Raw genomic sequence first — 23,833 nt, 5'->3', positions numbered from 1 at the left:
ACCTAAGCAATGTGCATGGCAGAACGATACAAGGTGGCAGCATGGTAACATACCTACAAACGTAAATAAAAATCCCATGTACTTTGTTTTTGTAAATTCGATGGACAAATGTCAAAATCGTACTGAGCCGGAAGTTGATGTATCAAATCAAATAAAAAAAGTTTATAATCAGCTGTTCCATGCTGCCACCTTGTGTCGTTCCGCCATGGCAATGTGTGTATGAATGTACCAAAAAAACGTATATCTATGCACACAAACAAACAAATAGGTATGCAAAGAAATATGTGATGCATATGAAATTGCATGCGTTTGTGCTCAGAATGAAGTAGAAAGCAAAATTAAAAAACAAACATCTAAAACGAAATTTCATGGATATAACCAGGGACTACATAACTATGCATATGGACTATATAAGTGTATATACATATATATGAATTCCTAAGCATCGGCTACTAACGAGGTACGACTAAAAGCTGCACAAAATTTAATGAACTCAAAAACATCATAAAAGCTGTGTATTAAAAAAATTGGAGAATTTTTCAAATAAGTATATATAAATTTATAAAAATATGTCAAAAATTCAATTGTGTTAAGCAAAATTCCCATACAAAAGCTAAAACGTGCAACAATAGAAAATTCGACGAGCAGTAAAACAAAAACGACAAAGAAAACGTCAAACACGGGAAGTATTAAAAAAGAAGTCGAAACAACCACGAAAAAGGAAAAACAATTATATCAAAAGAGCGAAAAAAACTATAAAAAATAGAGAGCAGAGCGCGAGAAGCAAAGCAGCATCCAGTCTCCAAAATTCGGATACAACAAACGAAGTGGGAACAAGCAAACAATAAAATAAATGTGAAATACCAGAACAAAGCAAACGTTAAAACCAACCAAATAGAGAAAAAAAAAAAAACAAACAAGTACAACAACAAAAATTAACATTTTAGCAACAAACAATGAGAGTTGTGAGCGAGAGTTACAGGATGAAGGGTAATCAGCAGAGTGTTTAACAGAGCGGCGAATGATAGTGATAGAAGAAAGAGAAAATGAAATTTAAAAAATATATACAAAAATTACAATAAAAAAAAATAAATAAAAAAATAAAAATAAAAATACGAGTACTGCACGCGAGAGTTCAGCTGCTGATTGCTCTCGTAATGAATGCGCACGTATGTATACGTTAGTGTGAGTGCGTAAGTGAAGAAGTGTCCGTTGTCGGTTAGCGGTATAAGATGATATCGATTCGGTTGACACGCGACTTAGCAAATTGGTATACGTACACACACACAAACACTCACATGCTTACCTAAATAGAAACTATATTAGTGTGCAATTCACATTCCAAGTAACACATCGTGCGTTGTGACTATAAAATACATACGTACAGCTGCCGGCCACGCGAAATATAAATGCCAATGCAAATTTCAGCTTCCCACAAGTGTCGCAAACATACAAATACAAACATACATGTGCACACGTATCTAGATATATGTGCTTGTGTGTGTGTGTGTGTCATATGCAAGTGAAAGTACGCAAATCAACAACCACTACATATGCATAACGACAGTTCATTGCTTTTCATAAGTGGGCTGGCATGAGATGCGCCTAGAAATAGACTTTAATGCATACTCATGTACATATTCACATGTACGTACATATATCGCTCTTGTAAATAAAATTCAATGATTGTTAAATACAGTGGTTATAATTGTCGCCAACTACGTGAAGTCTCCATACAGGGTGTCAAAAAAAAAATATATGCATATATATACATATATATAATATATAGCAAACGTGTTTTTATGTCTATGCTATGCTCTACTTTTAACTCTGCCTTTATATAAAGGCGCATATATACATACAATTGTTGAACAATATAAAGTGCTAAAGAACATTGTGATCTTCTGTGTATAGTAAAAATGGAAATCTAAAGCGTTTGTTTCTGTCTTTATGACGCCGAATGCGAAATAATCGAAAAATCAAGGTCAAAACAAAACAAGAAAACAATTCACATATAGCGACAAAAAATTCAAACTAAATAAAGTGAAAGCGAAAATCTACATAAGCTATGTGTTTTTTCACGATGTCATTGAAATATTTCACTTTACATATACTTATTAAACATACACATATGTAAATAATAAATATACAATTTCATGCTATGTAAAATGCTGCAACGCTGGTTGTCGAATTCTTAGCATACATATAGGCGTAATTGCATTCTAAAAGCTCTCTCTTAAAAACAAACAAATTATTTGTTGTAAAAAACGTCTCCAGAGGAGTGTGTGTATGTTAATATAAAAAAAGTGTGTGTATATAAATAAGAGGATGTGTTATAACCAAAAACGTATGTGAATGTAAAGTATTTGTGTAAAAATAAAAAAATAAAAAAAAAATAATAAAAAAAAAAAATCAAGTGCAAAAGCGAATAAGTTTGCAGTAAAGCAGTGATGCAGTTTCTAAAAAAATAGTAAATGCAAAGTTGAGGTAAGTGATAACGTAATTATATATTAAGCAAAAATCTTAGTGCTTAACCAAGAACTAAAGTGTATTCAGAACATCCAAAAAGAAAGCCTCTACAAATTTCAGCTTTTTATATTTTAAGGTTAAGAGGTACCTCATCGCTACTCTAGTTTTTCCATACAAATCGTATTGGGAATCACCTATAATTTAAGGGTAAACTTCAAATTCGAATAATTACTAAATGACTCAACTTAGCAAAAAATCGTGTTTCGCTATTTGTAGAACGTTTTCAGTTCCTTTAAGTGTATGCATAGCTAGTAATGTGGATATTATGGGCCCAAACTATGTTACACTTCACCTTCAAACATTTAAATAAAACGCTGAAATTTTTATAGAGCGTATTTTTGGATGTCCTGAAACATATTTTCACAATACTACTTTTCTTGGCCCACTCTTATGTTCATATGGGTATGTGGATGAACATTTTCAATAAAATGAAAAGTGGAACATCCACGAACTATTTGTTATCACTATAAACATATTTGATTGGCCATTCATTGTAGACGCAATAAACATTCAAGGATGATGGCAGGTGTAAACATTTCATTGTATTCTTAGTAAATCATAGCAGGTCAAATATATGTTGAACTTAGGCTACTTTTTGTCCGAGGAGGCGCTTAAGAGCAAACAAAAACTTCCATTTTATGACCTACGTTTCGCTTAGCCCCTCAGCTTCATCAAGGATAAGTACTTTATCACAACGCCATATTTTGTTATGTTTTTAATGTTTTCTTCTCAATTCCAAACTTTATGCTGTAGTAAAATAAATGCCGTTTTACCTCTGATGAAGCTAACAAGCTAAGCAAAACGTTTATTAAAATTGATATCCCATGAAGCAGTTGTAAGGTAGTCTTACGTAAAAACGTTTAATAAGGCAAACAAAAATTTTTTTTTTTTAAATGATCGCATGTTTTATATCAAGTTCTTAAGTTTTTCATAAAGTTATGAGAATAAGAATTAGCGGAGTCTCTGAAAATAACCAAGGAGCACAATTAACCAATTTCGACTGTATTTATGAGGTATAAAACCATTTTTGAGCTCTTCTTAAAAAGTGCATCAAATTTACCGGGGGTACTTTGTAGTTTTTGTTTAAAATAGGCAATTTTTCTTTTTCTTTGATTATTTACTCGCTTCCTTTCCTTCATCCCGAGTTCGCTATAAATATTTGTTGCTCATATGACATGCCACACCCTCCAGTGTTTAATATGTTCTCTTTTTTTTTATCGAAGAATAAGCAAAGCCGAGGATTCCCGAAGATGACTTCAGACTGAAGTCGAAATATCGAAGAAATATATCTTAATTTAAAAAATATCAAATTGACTTATATAATCCGGGCTTGAGCTCAAAACGAGAAAATGGCGGAAGACTTTATCGGTAAACAATTTTTAAATACTTGATAAATGAAATAAAAGTAATATCAATAAGAGTTTTCTCTAGCGATTTATACTGACGGCCGCCACGGTGTGGTGGTAGCGTGCCCCGTGTGCCAAATCGAAGATTCTGGGTTCAAGTTCTGGACAGAGTAGCGTTCAAAATTTAGAAAAAAGTTCTTTCAATTAGAAAATGTTTTCACTCCAAGCGTATTTTGACCATGAAAAGCTTCTCAATGAAAATTGATCTCTTTTGCCGTCCAGAGTCAGGGTAACACCTGTAGGTACCATGCTTCGGAGGATATCGCTCATTGCATTGTCACTATATATATTGATAGTCAGGCAGTATTTAAGGCTATAATCTCACATAGTACTTCGTCAAGAAGTGCTTTGGAATACAAAGAAGTATTGGAAAAACTTTTCTCAGGCCAGACCATACACATATAATGAGTACTTAGTCATAAAGTGATTGAGGGCAACGAAAAGGCCGATAAGTTACCAAATGAGGGTGCAGCGCTCGCCAAATCGACGGTACAGGTGCCAATCTCTTTGGAAGAAATCAAAAGGAGACAGTTGAGCACATTTGTGTTCTGCACTCGCCAGGTCAAGGTTCCAGCTGTTAAGAGTGGCAGAGTTGTCAGATATAGAGGCAGCAATTAAGCAAAGTTCTAGAAAACTTACAGAATTTGCCAAGAAGACGAAGTGATAGTGTAACATATGTCTTGGCACCTAATTGGGGTTCTTCCGTTTAGTCGTCTCACAATTTTTGGTAGCACTATGAACACATTCGTTTTGTGAATCCTTATCGAGCGACCAGTTCAACCTCCCTGATGGCGCCGCTTTTTCTAACTAAGTTATGCTTCATAACAGCGCAAAATAAGCAAAAATTGTCCCGTTTATTTGTTAATCACATAACACTATATAAAAACACTCATTAGACTTTGATTCTTAAAATTAAATCACTTCATGAATTTAAGCTCCTTTGTTTACCTCGAAAATACATTTTTTGAACGCAAATCGCAAGTTGTGTCATCTTAATTGTAGATATGTGGTTAACGAATAAACGGAACGATATTCAAATTAACGTCTAACCAATCCTGCGAAAGGTTTTTGCTTATCTTAAATTGCTGTAAGTATTTTTTCCAAAATTGTTATAAGGTCCGAGTATAAATTTCTTAAATATCCATAAAGTCAAATTATGAAAACTCATAAAGTTAATTGACCTTATGGCCATTTGAAGTGGATATAAGGCCAATTAAACTTATGGCCATTTGAAGTGGACACAACATCAATTGACTTTTTGGCCGTTGACATTATGCCATCACACTGCACTCTAATGATACACCCCTAGACGGTTGCGGGGTTAGAACATACTAGCGGTAGGTATGCCTGTCATAAGAGGAGACTAAAATACGATATAGATTCAAGGGTTTGTGTAGCGCAACCCTTTCAAGAGGTTGCCAGCGCAATATATAGCTTCTCCAACCCAATTGTCAACCTCACATATCCGTGAAGAATCCTGTTTCATTAACAGCTGAGGCTCTGGTGACCACAAACTCCTTATAGAGGTAGGGGTGGGGGGGGGGGGGGGTGGTGGCATGGCCTATAAGGTCGCATGTGGTCATAAAAAATCGTTCCCGAGATGGTGGAGCTTGGTACCGGAACGTACCTGATCTGCCTCCAGCAAAGGACCATCAACATCGATAATACTATCCAAGGCCTTCGCTGAGTGTCCTTATCGCCACAACAACAACAAAAACAACAACAACTCTAATGATACAGTTCTTTGGTTTTACCTGAAGGATATTGGAAACAAATATTTTCGAAATTCCACACAAAATTTACGTAGAGTGAATAGGGTTAATAAATTATTACTGCTGTTATTGTAGCGATAAGGACACTCCCCGAAGCCCTTGGGGAGTGTTATCGAATTTGATGGTCCTTTGCTAGATGCAGATCCGGTACGTTCCGCTACCAAGCACCATAATGGTACTAGTCCGACCATCTCGGAAACGATTTGGTATGACCACATGACACCTTCTAGGCCATAACACCCTCCCACCCTCTAGATCCAACAGAAGTTCGGGGCTGCCAGCGCCTCGACTGTTAATGAAACAGGATTCGCCACGGGTAGATGGGGTTGACAATTGGGTTGGAGAAACTACATATATATTGCGCTGGCAACCCCTTGAGAGGGTTGCGCTATACAACCCCTTGAATCAATTTGGTATTGTAGTTGCCTAGCATACCTAGCGCGGGTATATTCTAAGCCCCCTAACCCGCTGGGGTTACTCATACGCCCTGGTGCACTTAAAACACATAAAACTATGCAACATTTTCAGCGTCATCGCTTTCTCCTCTATTATCATTTTAAATAAAATATACAACAACAGTTGAGGTGCACTAATGCATCTGAAATACATATTTGTATGTGTAGATGTATACATAAAAATTTAAAACTAAACCTTGATTTATGTAACCAGTTAATTCATGTAGTTAATTGGCAAAATTCCCTAATTACATGCTTTAAAAGTTTCGCTTTGGACATTTAGACATATTTTGTGCAATTTAATAATTATTCACGCCTATTTATTAAATTACATTTTAAACTTTTTATATTGAATAGCCAACTGCCTAACGGTGATGCTGATGATAATGTATGGCGACAATAATGAAAAAAAAAAAAAAAACTACAACATTAGCAAAATAAAATACAATCCGTAGAAAGGAGTAGAGCAATAATAGTAACTACAATATGAACAAAACAAAAGCAACAACAAATAAGCAGCACCACGTGCATAGCAGATTACAAAATTTAATTACGAGTAAAACTAGTTGATGCTGAAGTGACTGTGGTTGTGGTTATTTGTTTGTTTGTATGAATGTGTTTGTGTAGTTGACGTTACACGAATTGGCACTAAGGCAACATGTAATAGTAGCTGTAATAATAGCAGTAGCAACATTAAATGTTATGAATGTATTCAGAGTACAATGTCATTTACTATATTTTTGTTATATTGTTTGCTCTGTTTTGTTCGATGTGACTTTGAGTTGCCAATGTAAAATGAAACTTGGTTGCGCTAACTTTTCTAATGCAATTTGTTAAACTTTTAGAATTGCAAGTGGCATCACAGTATATGTACATAGCTGTGTGTGTAACTATTTGCCCAAAGACACATATGTATATACATTTAAATACGCTTCACTATGCATTTATTGCCTAAAGCAAACACTTTTTGGAATATTTTAAATATACAAAATTTTTCGAATATCAAAATTAATTAGTTTACTTAAAAATTTCTTGTTTTTAGTTTGAACTCAAATTGGCATGAAATTGATTAGTGAAGCAGTAAAAATGTGTACGTATGTATGTACAACATTAGACTGTCAGTTGGTTTGAGTCATATGATTTTCGTTTTATTTTGTAAATTATGTTTGCTTTAAGAAAGATGCATTTTGCGAGAAACTTGTATATACGAGGTGTGTTCAGAAAATAGAGGGAATTTTCATTTTTTGACAAAGATATTTATTTATTAATCTACATTAATGTTGTCGCCTTCAAAATAGTCCCCACTAGATATTGTGGCGAATGTTGACATCACTAGGCTGTTAGTAAATAATCACGCAACAACAAAAATATGAAGCAGCCACTCTTATATACATGTCCACCTTAAAGCTAGCAACACTTATGTAGAAGGCGACGAAGAGATATCTCACACACACATACATGTAGTGATGAGCCGAAGTAGTTACTCACACATACATACGCATATGGCTATAAACTACAAATATACACGTAAATAGCTGGTAACCATGCATGAGCTACAAGAGTGAAACGTCTAGACCTTTGGAGAAATATGCGAAAGAGGCAACAGAGAGTATAAAAGCAGCGCAAGCTGAGTAAAAAAAAAATCAGTTTGATAAACACACGCTATTATGAAGTACGTGATATTGAAGTATAATTGTACTACTCCCAAAGTAACCTAAATAAAGAATAGTTTGCAATATTGAATATTGAAGTGATTTATTCAACAATTTAGCTATTCGAATGTTAGCAGAAGGTGAATAATAACCAGGATTTCCCTAAATTCGTTACAATATTGTATTTACAAGATTACTATATTTAAATAAATAAACAAATAAATATAAACTTAAAAAAAAAATATTATGCACTTGTGCCAGCGCATCTTCCAATCCTCGGAACACTTCTCAAACTCTATCCTTGGGATAGCATTTAGCTCTTTCAGCGATGCGCTTTTAATTTCATCTGTGCTTGTAAAACGGTACGGCCCATCAAAGTTCTCTTTATTTTTGGAAATAGAAAAAAGTCACACGGAGCCATGTTTGGAGAATTTGGAGGCTGGAGCATCTTTTTACAGTATCGTTTTTGTCCAAAAATTCACGAACCAGCAATGAAGTGTGAGCAGGTGAATTATCGTCGTGCAAAATCCATGAATTGATTTGCCACAAATTCGGGCGTTTATTTCGGATTGCTTCACGTAAACGGCGTTGAACTTGTAGGTAGTACTTTTTATTGACCGTTTTACAGGCCAACCTAATAAAACCGCACTGCGTTTTTTTAGCGCACGCAAACAACCGGCGTTTTTGCCTTAACCCAAATAAGCATGCGTGCGTGCGTAACTGAGCTGTCATATCTGTCAAATTTGTTTGTAAAAATATTGACAAGTTCAAATTTAATATGTTTGATTAACTATTTAACAAAGAAAATAAAAGGAGATAATGGAAATTTTAAGTGACACGGAAGACCTTATTTTATTACGGGAAATGTATCAAAGGCAGCATGGACGCAGATGTAGACGCCAATTATTTAAAACTCGGGATGAATTTGGATTCCAAGCGACTGGCTATGATATTCTGAAGCGCAAAGATCCAGACCTCTTTTATAAGTCCGTGAGGATGTCTTGCGACCTATTCGAAACATTTTTAAGACTGTTGGAACCATATTTACTAAAGGAATCTCGTAGCCCTGCAATAGATCCAGAGCAGCGTCCTTTTGCTACGCTTTTGTAAGCATATACAAAAATATATTTGCGAATTCGGTAACGTTTTACAAGACGGTGCACCACCTAATTTTTATCGAAAATTATCAAAGGTGGTATCAAAAGGTGCGTCTCGACCTCCGTTTTCAGAATCCGGAAGCGGAAATTAAAATTTTTATTTCTGTCAAAAGATATAAGCAAAAAATCGGTTCTAATTTTCATGTGGTTGTTGTTTTTTCGTCAGATTTGTTGTACACTTACACACTAATGCAGAAAGGTGTTCTGCGTGCATTTAGTTTTGATCCCCAAAAGGGTGTCGGACCCACCCAGGGTAATTTTTATAAGCGCGGCCGAAGGCCGCCAACGCAGAAAGGTGTTCTATGCAAAAAAAACTATGGATCAGGTCCCATATTTCGGACCCGCTCTGGGTAATTTTACATTTTTTTGTGAATAACCTTCGATAGAAAGATTTCCGTTTTCGGATTCTTAAAACGGAGGTCGAGACGTGTCTTTTGATACCACCTTTAGTAACTAACAACCGTTATTTTAAATACTAATGAAATAAAAATTTGAGAATAAATAAATAATATTTTTATTTACTAAAATTCAAAATTTGTACTTATTGTATCTATGTTTATATTTTTTAAGGTTTTACAAACAAATGGCACATCTTTGTTATGTATTTTGTACTTTACGGATATACAGACCCGGTAAAATAATAGCAGTGGTACTTTTTATCATATTTCGTCAATTTATTTCTCTTTTTTATTTTTGATAATTTATGAAAAAACTTTTGTAAATTTTGTCGCAGAAACTATGCAAACCAATCTCAAAAACAGTTCCAAAAAAATTCTAAAGCTCGAGAAAATTCTACGAATATTTCGAAGTTTTCGATTTAGAGCTTTCAGATGTTTGTTGAGTATGCAGCTCTTTAGCCAATTCAATTTTATTTTAATGAAAATTAGGTTTTAAGACGATCGTTTTCTTTCATATAATGAATGATGATATAGAAGAAAATGAGCAACACCATCGACAACAAAATTCTCAAAACTAAACGTTGGCCAATATCGTTTTGAAACTTGCACTTCTTTAAAGTAAAATTGAATTGGCTAAAGAGCTGCATACTCAAAAAACATCTGAAAGCTCTAAATCGAAAACTTCGAAATATTCGTAAAATTTTCTCGAGCTTTAGAATTTTTTTGGAACTGTTTTTGAGATTGGCTTGCATATTTTCAGCGACAAAATTAAGAAAAGTTTTTTCATAAATTATCAAAAATAAAATAGAGAAATAAATTGACGAAATATGATAAAAAGTACCACTGCTATTATTTTACCGGCTCTGTACACATGCGAACAGAAAAATATCAGTCGCAATTTTTATCACTGAATTGTTTTGAGTATGTGATTTTGTAGCCCAATAAATTTTAGGACAACCAACAAAAAATTGTTCATATTTTATGGGCGAATTCTGAAATAACCTCGAAAAAATTGTCAAAAATCAAGGCGAATTATGAGAGATCTATAATTTGTACTTTGTTGTACTAAAATTTATTGGGCTACAAAACCACATACTCAAATCAATTCAGTGATAAAAATTGCCACTGCTATTTTTCTTTTCTCAGGTATATGAATCAATCGAGAATGATAACTTTTATATTAATTTATAAATTATGTTTCAATTTGTTTGAAACAAGTGCTAAGATGTCTGCTTGCAACTCGTCCTTTTGCGATTGAGACAGTCTTGCAAGTTTAGATTTAAGCAAGGAGAAAAATATTTCGTCTTCTTGCGTATTAGCCGCAGAGTACTTTTCTCGCATCTTTATCAAAACGTCTTCAAAAAGGTCATCCACCTTTTTCTTCTTCGGCGGCTCACGAGGTGAAGGGCGTTTGTCTGGTGGCTTAGGAGAATCTACATTGGTAACTGGACTGGAAGTAGGAAAAAAGATTTAATCAAAGTTTATTATAGGCGTTCAAAGTATATATCAATTTAAATTTTTGTAAATGATCCCAAATAAGCCTCAAAATTGGAAATTTTTTTTTTAATGAAAGATTTTCGTGCTTGTTACGATATCCGACGGATGCTTTGCGGAGGAATTACGGATCGATCCGCGACAAAACAAAAAAAACAATGATATTTAAAACTGCCCTGGGTTTCGTTATGAAATATTTGATTGAATCACGAAGACAAACGTCTGGACATCGAAACTTTCACTTAAATGCTAGAGTACTTTACGACCGCGATAGACAGCTAAAATACATCCACAAATGTCGGTATCAACAATTCAAAAACGGTAATAAACATTTCACAGGCACAATTATTGCTTTTGATTTTACGCTACCGACATTTTCGAAGGTGTTTTAGCAGTCGATATACTAGTGGAAACATTAGCGACACTCAGGCACAAATATTTACTTAAAAATTTTGGTAATTTCTTACAAAAGCATGACACTGCTAATACGCGTCCAAAAATATCGGGAGTGATGTCAAACGACGCGTCTTGACATCAGTATTAATAATCCGAAGGAAAATAAAAATTTTAACTCGTTCAAAAGATATTAACGAAAAACCGAAAAAATACCTGTGGGTACCTCCGAAAACGGGGGTTGGATCCATAGTATTTTTGCGCAGAACACCTTTCTGCATTGGCGGCCTTCGGTCGGGTTTATAAAAAATTACCCTGGGTGGGTCCAACACCGGTTTGGAGACCAAAACTATAACCGCGCAAAACACTTATGTTCACAATTTTTTTTGTGGGTACAAATTACAACAATCACATGAAAATCTCTAACTTCAACTGCAAATATCTCCGGACACAGATACAATTTTTATTTTCCACATTCGGATTATTGTTGTCGAGGTCAATACGCGCCTTTTGACACATCTTTCGATATTTTTGGACGCGTATTAACAGTGTCATGCTGTCGTAAAGAATTACCAAAATTTCCTTACCTTCCCTCCTCTGCAGATTCTTCAATAAACTGCATCGTGCTGAACAGCTTCCACTGCTTTCTAAAGCTGGTGCCAGCACCCGACCGCCCTGTATCCTCGGATTTCTCCTTCCTATATCGATCGCACAAAGAACGCCAGCGTGTTTTGCAGTTATAGGCTGAAAAACAATAAAATAATTATTAAAATACAAAAATAAACCACCGCCAGCATTTACTTACCATTGCCGTTGATTGCTTCTGCAACTGCTTCCCATGCTGCATCCTTTGCAGCTTTATTTTTATAAAGCGCCGAGGATTTGTTGTACAAACAAACGTGCGCTTGCACGGCAGTAATAAGCTGCTCATTACAAATCTGAAATAAATCCAAAAAGGTTATAATTTAATAAAAATATATAATTTTTTACGAAAATGAATTCTTACCTCCATTTTAGCACGAAACAAAATTAAAATTTGTAAATAAAAACTAAACGTCAGCTGGCAGTAAATGTCAAATCTAAATGTCACGCAAAACAAAAATTGGAAATCGAGTTAGGTTTCCACGCAGAAAATTCAATTTGGGTTGCTCTCATACAAGTTGTATGTGCATGAGACATTCTTGACAGAAAATGACTTGGGTGCGTTTATATTAGGTTAGCCTGTTACCTCGTGGAAAGAATTCATGATGCACTATGCCATTAAAATCGAAGAATACTGTCAACATAACCATCACGTTCGACCGCACTTGTCGAGCCTTTTTCGGTCTAGGCGATACAATATGCCTCCACTGTTTTACTCATTGCAGACTCACCGTAGGCCTTTGTTAATATTTCGCACACTTTGCTACACTTTATTTCATTCTTTACAAAAAATTTCATACAAATCCTTTGATCCATTTTTTTTGACAAACGAAAATCGCCGGCCTCATAAAAACACGTCAAACCTTATCAGCTGTCACTGACAAAGTAAACAATGAAAGCTGAAAATTTTATCATACTTCGAAACATGTCTAGCAACATTATTTTTTTGACAATTGCACACTCCAAACCCGCGAAATTAAAAAATTCCCGTTATTTTCTGAACACACCTGAAAGGTACTTGGAAACAGGGGCTTGATGTATTCAATTTAAATAAATGAACACTCGCACATTAGTTTAAACATTTAATGAGTTAGTTAATAAAAATATTACTATGCAATTTAATAATGTTTGAATGTGTACACTCTCGTCGGCTGCTCGTCACTTACTACTGCTTAGACCAAAACAGAGTTGCCACCCTTACACACCTCATATTAAAAATTTACTGAAATAAGCTCCTTCCCTCATAAAGGGTTTCTACTTCTACATTGTATAAATTAAACTTAAAGTTCCCCTTGCTAGAAATAACGTTGCGGTTGCAACATCGCGTTGACAAGACCGCACAAGTTCATTATAGAAAGTGTCAAATATAACGCAAAATATGTTGAAAAGGAAAAATCTTTTTTAACCACTAGTGCAAAAGGGTGAGCTCTTACCTTAATTGATTTTTCACGTGTTTTTATGAGGAGGATGACATAAGGTCAACACCCACAATGCCAATTGACATTTTGATCGCTTCAAATGGCCACAAGTTCAATTGCCATTTTGTACATATGAAATGACTAAAACGTGAAATAAACAAGAAAGGAAGGTTAAGTTCGGGTGTAACCGAACATTACATACTCAGTTGAGAGCTATGGTGACAAAATAAGGGAAAATAACCATGTAGGAAAATGAGCCGAGGGAAACCCTGGAATGTGTTTGTATGACATGTGTATCAAATGAAAGGCACTAAAGAGTATTTTATGAGGGAGTGGGCCATAGTTCTATAGGTGGACGCCATTTAGGGATATCGCCATAAAGGTGGATCAGGGTTGACTCTAGAATTTGTTTGCACGATATGGGTATCAAATGAAAGGTGTTAATAAGTATTTTAAAAGGGAGTGATCCTTAGTTCCATAGGTGGACGTCGTTTCGAGATATCCCCATAAAGGTGGACCAGGGGTGATCCTAGAATTTGTTTATACGATATGGGTATCAAATTAAAGGTATTATTGAGGGTTTTAAAAGGGTGTGGTGGTAGTTGTATAGGTGGTCGCCTTTTCAGAGATATCGCCATAAAGGTGGACCAGGGGTGACTCTAGAATGCGTTTGTACAATATGGGTATCAAACGAAAGGCGTTAGTGAGTATTTTAAAAGGGAATGGGCCTTACTTCTATAGGTGGACGCCTTTTCGTGGTATCGCAACTTAGACTTTGTTTGTACGATATGGGTATCAAATGAAAGGTGTTAATGAGTATTTTTAAAATGGAGTGGATCTTCGTTCTATAGGTGGTCGCTTTTTCGAGATAGCGCCATAAAGGTGGACCAGGGGTGACTCTAGAATATGTTTGTACGATATTGGTATATAATTAAAGGTATTAATGAGAGTTTTAAAAGGGAGTGGTGGTAGTTGTATATGTGAAGGCGTTTTCCAGATATCGACCCAAATGTGGACCAGGGTGACTCAGAACATCATCTGTTGGATACCGCTAATTTATTTATATATGTAATACCTGCCAAGATTCTAAGGGCGTTTGATTTCGCCCTGCAGAACTTTTGTCATTTTCTTCTACTTAATATGGTAGGTGTCACACCCATTTTACAAAGTTTTTTCTAAAGTTATATTTTGCGTCAATAAACCAATCCAATTACCATATTTCATCTCTTTTTTCATATTTGGTATAGAATTGGGGCTTTTTTTCATTTTTCGTAATTTTCGATATCGAAAAAGTGGGCGTGGTCATAGTCGGATTTCGTTCATTTTTTATACCAAGATAAAGTGAGTTCAGATAAGTACGTGAACTAAGTTCAGTAAAGATATGTCGATTTTTGCTCAAGTTATCGTGTTAAGGGCCATGCGGAAGGACAGACGGACGACTGTGTATAAAAACTGGGCGTGGCTTCATCCGATTTCACAGAAAACAGTTAACGTCATAAAATCTATGCTCCTACCAAATTTCAAAAGGATTGGTAAATTTTTGTTCGACTTATGGCATTAAAAGTATCCTAAGCAAATTAAATGAAAAAGGGCGGAGCCACGCCCGTTTTGAAATTTTCTTTTATTTTTGTATTTCGTTGCACCATATCATTACTGGAGTTGAATGTTGACATAATTTACTTATATACTGTAAAGATATACAATTTTTTGTTAAAATTTTACTTTAAAAATAAATTTTTTTTTAAAAGTGGGCGTGGTCCTTCTCCGATTTTGCTAATTTTTATTAGGCGTACATATAGTAATAGGAGTAACGTTCCTGCCAAATTTCATCATGATATCTTCAACGACTGCCAAATTACAGCTTGCAAAATTTTAAATTACCTTCTTTTAAAAGTGGGCGGTGCCACGCCCATTGCCCAAAATTTTACTAATTTTCTATTCTGCGTCATAAGTTCAACCAACCTACCAAGCTTCATCACTTTATCTGTCTTTGGTAATGAATTATCGCACTTTTTCGGTTTTTCGAAATTTTCGATATCGAAAAAGTGGACGTGGTTATTGTTCGATATCGTGCATTTTAAATAGCAATCTGAGATGAGTACTCAGGAACCTACATACCAAATTTCATCAAGATACCTCAAAATTTACTCAAGTTATCGTGTTAACGGACGGACGGACGGACGGACATGGCTCAATCAAATTTTTTTTCGATCCTGATTATTTTGATATATGGAAGTCTATATCTATCTCGATTCCTTTATACTTGTACAACCAACCGTTATCCAATCAAACTTAATATACTCTCTGAGCATAAAAATGATGAATGATATTCACATTATGACCGCCGTGCATTTCTAAAATGGCCAATAAATTAAGTGTTAAGTGGCCAATTAAAAATCATAACGCAAATTATTTTGTTCCGCACATCCACATATTACATAATAAGTTAATAACTAGTTAATCTACAGAAACTTGTCTTTCGAGGATTTTTTTGAAATAAGATCAAGGACTAAAATGACTCTTCAAATATCCATAAGATCAATTGGCATTATGCCCACTTCAATAATTATAAGGTCGATTGACATATGTATGAACTTTTTAATTTAATATTATGACCACGCTCCCCACGGCAGCCGGTTTTTTTCAAAACGTTCTCTAAACTATCAGTTGAATAAGTTCCTGTTATCTCAAAGAGGATATCTTTGGGCCTGTTTTTATCGTATTTTTCACTAGAAAGACGTTAAAATATAGGAAAAGGAGCGTTTTATTCGAATTAAAAAATCAGGTTTCATTCCACTGAGCAAATTATATATGGAAAATAATTAAACGTAACTGGAGTTTAACACTTGTTAACATTTTAGAACGTAAAGGTGCGAAACAAAGTGGTTGACCTTATAGCCACTAGAGAAGAAAGGAGTTGGCTTTGACAGCTTTTCGGAAAAGTTGGATAGGTATACTTTATTTATTGTTGACATTGTAACAATTTCAAATTTGACGTTGTGACCAGAGGATGTTCTGGCAACAAAAGAAGTCAACTCGCGGCAGTTCCGTAAGCGGGGGTTTGAAAGACCTGCAGTTGCCTTCACACAAGCGGTGGGCGTATTGCTTTGTAGATAGCTACGAGCCTCACTTTGTTTTTGTCCAAGTACTACCAGCGAGGGATTGAGAATTTTGCTACGGCCTAAGAGCATACTGCCCAAAATTCAGGTTATTATCGAACGTCGCCTGCCAATATTTTTGGTTGACGAAAAGTCGGTAGCGTGATGCCATTAACGTAGATTTCTAATGTTGCCACCAGCATTCCCGTCCACGTCGCAAATGAAGTCGCCGAGCATTTGCTCGGTGAAAGTGCCAAGTTACGTCAGTTAAAAAAGTGGGAAGACCCAAATTTAGATAGTTGTCAAATTAACAACATAGCTCCTCAATGGAAGGGCAAGGACTTGTTTGGTGAAATTTGAGCAGTAGTGGGTATAGCGCACCACCGTACGTCACCCTTTGTTTGCTTGTTCGTGGTTTTGATGTTACGTTTCTTAACTGGACCGTTACCTGCCGACCACATACACAACTTACCGTCCAACTTTTAGGACCAGGTGGAAGCGTGACCCTCCTTTGTAAGCTGGTTTCCCAGGTCTGAGCAGCGATATTACCTTCACCAGTCTATTTTTTTAGGGATAACGAAAGTGGATAGAGACATGTTGAAGACAAGCGTGAAGCGAAGGTAACAAAATCGCTCATTGCCAAGGTTTTTAAGCACCAGCAGGCAATCTCGTACGGACTCCTGAGTAAGATGGTTTAGAACTTTATATTTATTTTTATTTATTTATTTATTTATTTACAGTCTTGTAGACTTAATTTCTTTAATTTCTAAAATTACATCTATGAGATCTCTTTATGTTATTGCAATTGATTTTTGTGTTTACATCATTAAATTATCTAAAAGGCATTGTTTTGCAGTAGTTGAACAATAATTTCTTAAATTGATTGGTATTTCGACATTGTTTTATATCATTTGGTAGCTCGTTGTATTCTCTTATTCCATCGTAATATATATTTTCTTTGTCGAATTCCGATTTTACAGCTGGAAAATGAAAATTGTTTCTATTTCTCGTTTGATAAGCATGTACCTCATTTTTATATAACACACGGTCGTTGAGATATGCAGCAGGTTACCTAGTTTGATATTATGTATAAATTTTAAAGTTTAGTAAACAGTGAGTTGTTTTACACTCAGCGAATTTAGGCTATTAAGCATTTCGTGTATTGGAGTGTCATATCGTTTTTTGAGGATGAACCGCATAGCTTTATTTTGCTTCACCTGTAGTTTTGTAATGCTCGAGTCAGCTAACGTAAATAAAATTGTAGGGCAATATATGAAGTGCGGTTCTACAATAGACCTATAGACCATTGTTTTGTAATATTTGCTCACGTGCTTGCACGTTAGGAACATAAGTCCAATTTTTTTTGATATTTTTGCCTCTATTTTAAAAGTTTTACAAGCTGTAATTTGGCAGTCGTTGAAGATATCATTATGAAATTTGGCAGGAACTTTGCTCCTATTACCATATGTATGCTTAATAAAAATTATCAAAATCGGAGAACAACCACGCCCACTTTTAAAAAATTTTTTTTTTTTAAGTCAAATTTTAACAAAAAATTTTATATTTTTACAGTATATAAGTAAATTATGTCAACATTCAACTCCAGTAATGATGTGGTGCAACAAAATGCAAAAATAAAAGAAAATTTCAAAACGGGCGTGGCTCCGCCCATTTTCATTTAATTTGTTTAGGATACTTTTAATGCCATAAGTCGAACAAAAATTTACCAATCCTTATGAAATTTGGTAGGAGCTTAGTTTCTGAGACGATAACTTATTCCTGTAAAAAAGGGTGAAATCGTTTGAAGCCACGCCCAGTTTTTATACACAGTCGACCGTCTGTCCTTCCGCGCGGCCGTTAACATGATAACTTGAGCAAATCGATATATCTTTACTAAACTCAGTTCACGTACTTATCTGAACTCACTTTGTTTGGTATAAAAAATGGCCCACTTTTTCGATATCGAAAATTACCAAAAGCGAAAAAATGGCATAATTCTATACCAAACACGAAAAAAGGGATGAAACATTGTATTTGGATTGGTTTATTGACGCAAAATATAACTTTAGAAAAAAACTTTGTAAAATGGGTGTGACACCTACCATATGTGAAGTGAAAAAGTTCTGCAGGGCGAAATAAGAAACCCTTGAAATCTTGGCAGGAATACTGTTCGTGGTATTACATATATAAATAAATTAGCGGTATCCAACAGATGATGTTTTGGGTCACCGTGGTCCACATTTTGGTCAATATCTGGAAAACGCCTTCACATATACAACTACAACCACTCCCTTTCAAAAGCCTCATTAATACCTTTAATTTGATACCCATATCGTACAAACATATTCTAGAGGCACCCCTGGTCCACCTTTATAGCGATATCTCGAAAAGGCTTCCACCTATAGAACTAAGCCCCACGCCATTTTAAAATACTCATTAACACCTTTCGTTTGATACCCATATTGTACAAACGCATTCTAGAGTCACCCCTGGTCCACCTTTATGCCGATATCTCGAAAAGACGGCCACCTATACAACTACCACCACTCCCTTTTAAAACCCTCATTAATACCTTTAATTTGATACCCATATGGTACAAACACATTCTAGAGTCACCCCTGGTCCACCTTTATGGCGATATCTCGAAAAGGCGTCCACCTATAGAACTAAGCCCCATGCCCTTTTAAAATCTTCATTAACACATTTCGCTTGATACCCATATTGTACAAACGCATTCTAGAGTCACCGCTGGTCCACCTTTATGCCGATATCTCGAAAAGGCGACCCCCTATACAACTACCACCACTCCCTTTTAAAACCCTCATTTATACCTTTAATTTGATACCCATATCGTACAAACAAATTCTAGAGTCAACCTTGATCCACCTTTATGGCGATATCCCTAAATGGCGTCCACCTATAGAACTATGGCCCACTCCCTCATAAAATACTCTTTAAATTCATTTGATACACATGTCATACAAACATATTCCAGGGTTACCCTCGGTTCCTTTTCCTACATGGTTATTTTCCCTTATTTTGTCACCATAGCTCTCAACTGAGTATGTAATGTTCGGTTACACCCGAACTTAGCCTTCCTTACTTGTTTATTTGTAACTTATTTACATAACATGGACACTCTCTGTCAAATGTATCATGATTAATGTCTATTTGTAAATTCAAATTTTCTTTTGCCTTTATGGAATTTAAGCACTTTTTTACCGGATTTTCATTACATGTTTTCGAGCTATGTTTCCCATGGCGTTTATGGCACGCTTCATCGTTTTTGCCCTCTGAGGCTCCATGATTGAATCCTTTGCATTTGTGGCACATCAGTACGCTTATCGCATCATACACTCTCAATCTTTCCCATCCAATGTTTATATGCTCAGCAGCAAGGATCTTAGTAAAGCCTTCTTTATCAATTTCTATAATTACATCTTGAACCGTTGTGTTACTTCGTTTTCTCTCAATTTTTTTTAACAATTTTTAGGGAGCTATTGCTTATATTTGTATTTTGTTTTTTTATTGTGTCAATTAGCATATCATTATCATACTTGCAATTCAAGCCCGTGGCTACAAAACTTGGACGAATCGACTCAGGCACTTTCATTTCATATTCCCTACCAATATTATTTTCGATAGCTACTTTTATTTTTTCACGTTCATTAATATTTTCACTATGGATTACCATCACTCCATTACTTTTTGTTGCGCTATTCGATATCTTTAGATTTTTTGGATCCACCTTATTATTTAAATCTATGTTTTTTCAATTGTTTGTTTTGCTTTGGGTTTCACTATTATTGCAACGTCTTGTTTCAACTGTGGTACTTCGATCTTTGCATTTTTATTTTTTATAGCCTCTGCATATGACACTCGATTTTCATTATTGTTGATTATTTTTTTTATTTCACTATGCACTTTTTCATTATCCTTTACCAATCATCTCCGCCTGTTTTTTGACTTCTTCAACTATATTTTACACTTTTTCACTGTCTTTGCCAATTAGATCAGTTTTGTTTTTTACCTCCTCAACCATACTATATAAATTCTTCATTTCCCCGATCTTCTTTTCAAATTGTTTTTGGGACTTTTCTATCATCGCAGCGCGTTGAGTGTATCGACTCTCTACTGCTTCTAATAATGCTTTTATTTCATTTTGACTTTTTTTCATCACATTTTCAAATTCAAGCTTAAACCCATTCAGTATTGAGTTATTTTTTTTCACATCCATCTGTATATCTTGCAGTACCAAATCGACGTTTTGTATATATGTCATGCATTCATCGCACAAATATCGTATCCTATTGTCTTTTTGACCAATAATTCTTACGCTGTATTTGTCCACTCCAGAGCAATTCATGTTCTCATGGTATACTTTGCTGCACACACCTTCGTCCATTATACCACTTTCCCCTCTAATTGTTCCATTACATTGGCGGGATTGAGCTTTTTTTCTCCTTTTCGTTTGTTTATCCGCGTATGTCTCTGTATTTGTTTATATTGAACACTTTGAACTTTTTTATAATTAGCATTCAATATATTAGTTAAATTTAATATTTATTCACTTTATTTCACGTAACAATATCTCAATCTGATGTGTCTCTATCTCACAATTTTCGCGATATTCAATATGCCCGTTTAACTATTTTTTTAATCAATTTTTCACGACCAATTTTATATACGTCCATATGGTTTAACCTATATATATGTATATATAGCTTTTTTAATATATTTCTTCGCATCGAAAAGCACTTTATCGCCAAAGTCGATGGATATTATATTATTGTGCTGTTGTACAATTTCTACTATCAACTCAATTTATGCTAGATACGTGGATGACATAATATGCGTTTTAACTACTAATAACGAGGAGCTTGTACTGGAGTACCTCAATAAGTAGCACGAAAATATAAAATTTACAATGGAAAATGAAAAAGACGGAGGAATCAACTATCTAGACCTCACGATAAATATTGATAAAGAAGCCAAAAGATTTAACTATGAAATATATAGGAAGCCAACGGCCACCGACACAATAATACATAATACCTCAAATCACCTCCAACAGCATAAAAATGCACCATTAAGGAATTTGGTACATAGACTTGAAAGAACACCTCTTACACAAGAGGGATATAAGAGAGAACTTGAACAACGGATATAAAGAAGCACTAGTAGATAGGCTCAGAAGGACAAATGGAGAACCGAAAAGAAATAATGAAAAGGAAAATAATAGTTGGAAAACTATGACATATACTGGAAAAGCAACATATAAATTGGCAGACTTCTTTAAAAAATACAACACTAACACATCATTCAAAACATCGAACAATCTAGGGCGAAAACTAAGAACTAGCACTAACTCAGAAGGTCCGTTTAGCAGCCACGGCGTATACAAGCTTACCTGGGGATGCCAACATAGTTACATAGGACAAATAGGACGCCAAATAAGAACGAGGTTCAGAGAACATATTAGAGATTACAAAAAAAAAAAATACGGAATCCAAACATTATACCAGAGTCTAACTTCGCGAATCACATGGTCGATAATGAATGTTCCCCAGCAAACATCAATAAAACAGTTAGGGTTATTCACATACAAGCAAAAGGCCGACGTCTCAACGTACTTGAAAACATGGAAGTCTACAAACAGAAAACATTCGACGGTAGAATAATAAACGAGCAGACAAAAACTATTTCTGAAACAATATTCGAGCATTTAAAACTTGTTTACAAGAAACAAAGTAATCACATAGGTACAACAGACAAACACACAACAACAAATAAATCCAAAAGAATTAACGCAATAAAACAACAAACTCACGAAGAAGGTCAAACGACTAAAATTACGGATTTTTACCTGCCTCAGTCAGCCACACAAATCGATGAGTAAAAACCACCCTCGGTTCTGAACGAACAAATAGCACATACACATAACTAAATATACACAAGCATCAAGTTTGACAATACCTGTTCATGTACCTACGAACTATAAATACAGGACAAACGACAGCAATATAACAGAACGAAAATCGACACTGATGATGGCACAGCGCCGAAACCGGTTTGTCTCAAAACCAAATTTGACAAGGGATGACGGAAAATCTTTCCAATCTACATCAATCCAGTTCCATTCCATTTGATATTTTAATATTTCATATAACTTTAGTGTAGCCAGGGGAATGCTGTATCGTAAGCTTACAATTTTTTTGTCAACTGAACATTACAGATTTTAGTCACGTTCATACCGCAGAAAAATTTTATGATTCAAATTTCTGCGTTGCTTTGTTCAAGTAGTTCAGTTCGGTTCAGTGGAACTGAGTAAGTGTTTATTTTCACCACAAATCCAGATAAATAAAAAAAGCTATTATTTCGTTTTGCTGTAGGCTTGCCGAATATTTATGGCAAAGTTATTAGATTTAAAGGTATGGTCGGCGAGTGCATGCCCTTATGATTTGAATTTGAGTGTCGTTTGCTCATTTTATATGTGGGACGATTATGGGCGTCAGAACCCTCAAACTCATCTGCTTCATATCGCATAGGCTGAATGAATATGGATTTCACTGACATGAAGCGGATCTTCACCATACATTTTTACCACACCCTCGAGTGATTTTGTACACAGATCAAAGACTTATATCCTTTTATAGGGCTAGCTGTAGTCCTCTCTCGACGAAACAAAAATAACGCTCTGCAAGAAGCTCATCATACCTTTCCTGATGTTTGGAAGTAGGACCAGGGGGAGACCTCTATTGAGTTGGAAGAGGCAGGTGGAAGAAGACTTCACCTTCCTTGGTGCTCCCAATCGACGTCACTTATTGCAAATTAAGGATATCTGGCGTGACTTGAACGGTACGGCCAAAATCACATGCAGTCTGGAAAAATCCATTGGAATGCAATGAGGTCGTGGGCTTGTGAATTTATCCGGGATTTTCAGTAAATCCAACCTTACCTCGGGCAAAAATTTGGACCGATAATAATACCTTCATTATATCCAAGGGGGAAACCATTAAGAGGTACCAATCTTGATCAGCGTGCAGCTCAGAATGAGATCAGAAGCTTAGTGAAGACAAAAAATTCACTTATCTCTATCGCTGTTTGTCTTCCAAGTAGGCAAATGATATTCTGTGCAGTTATTTTCTCAAAATAAGCCGCTCCTAAGTATTACCCGAAAGGCGCGCAGAACACCCTTCTTCCTTACCCATTGGGGTTTTGTTTCATTTCTAAATCGAATATGTCCATAGTCTTAACAGAAGTCTGTTTAACAAACTGAAAACTCTTAATAGGAACCAGAACCTTTTTCGCAAAATAACTGTGTACTTTTTGAAAATTTTAAAAGCATAAAGGAGCTTCTTAGCTGACTGCTTATAAATCGTAAAATTGTGCAAATGCCAGTCGCTGAGCCCAAAATGT

The 23,833-nt window shown here is 35.3% G+C and overlaps 1 protein-coding gene across 22 annotated transcripts in view; it reads left to right on the top strand.

The window, feature by feature from the left end:
* LOC137244961 (cyclic nucleotide-gated channel alpha-3) overlaps positions 1-23,833 on the top strand; it is a 978,574-nt gene that overhangs the window by 11,144 nt on the left and 943,597 nt on the right. For 10 of the 22 annotated variants that reach the window (XM_067774808.1, XM_067774807.1, XM_067774803.1 and 7 more), the window contains one exon: positions 269-2,487. The gene's annotated coding sequence lies outside the window, so the exon portion shown is untranslated. Of the gene's footprint in view, positions 1-6; positions 2,488-23,833 lie in introns of those variants that run through there. The other 12 variants (XM_067774813.1, XM_067774811.1, XM_067774810.1 and 9 more) reach the window with 4 other exon arrangements.

Source organism: Eurosta solidaginis, chromosome 3, assembly GCF_040869045.1.
Source record: "Eurosta solidaginis isolate ZX-2024a chromosome 3, ASM4086904v1, whole genome shotgun sequence".
Classification (NCBI taxonomy): Eukaryota; Metazoa; Arthropoda; class Insecta; order Diptera; family Tephritidae; genus Eurosta; species Eurosta solidaginis.
This window is presented reverse-complemented; position numbering and strand designations above follow the sequence as displayed.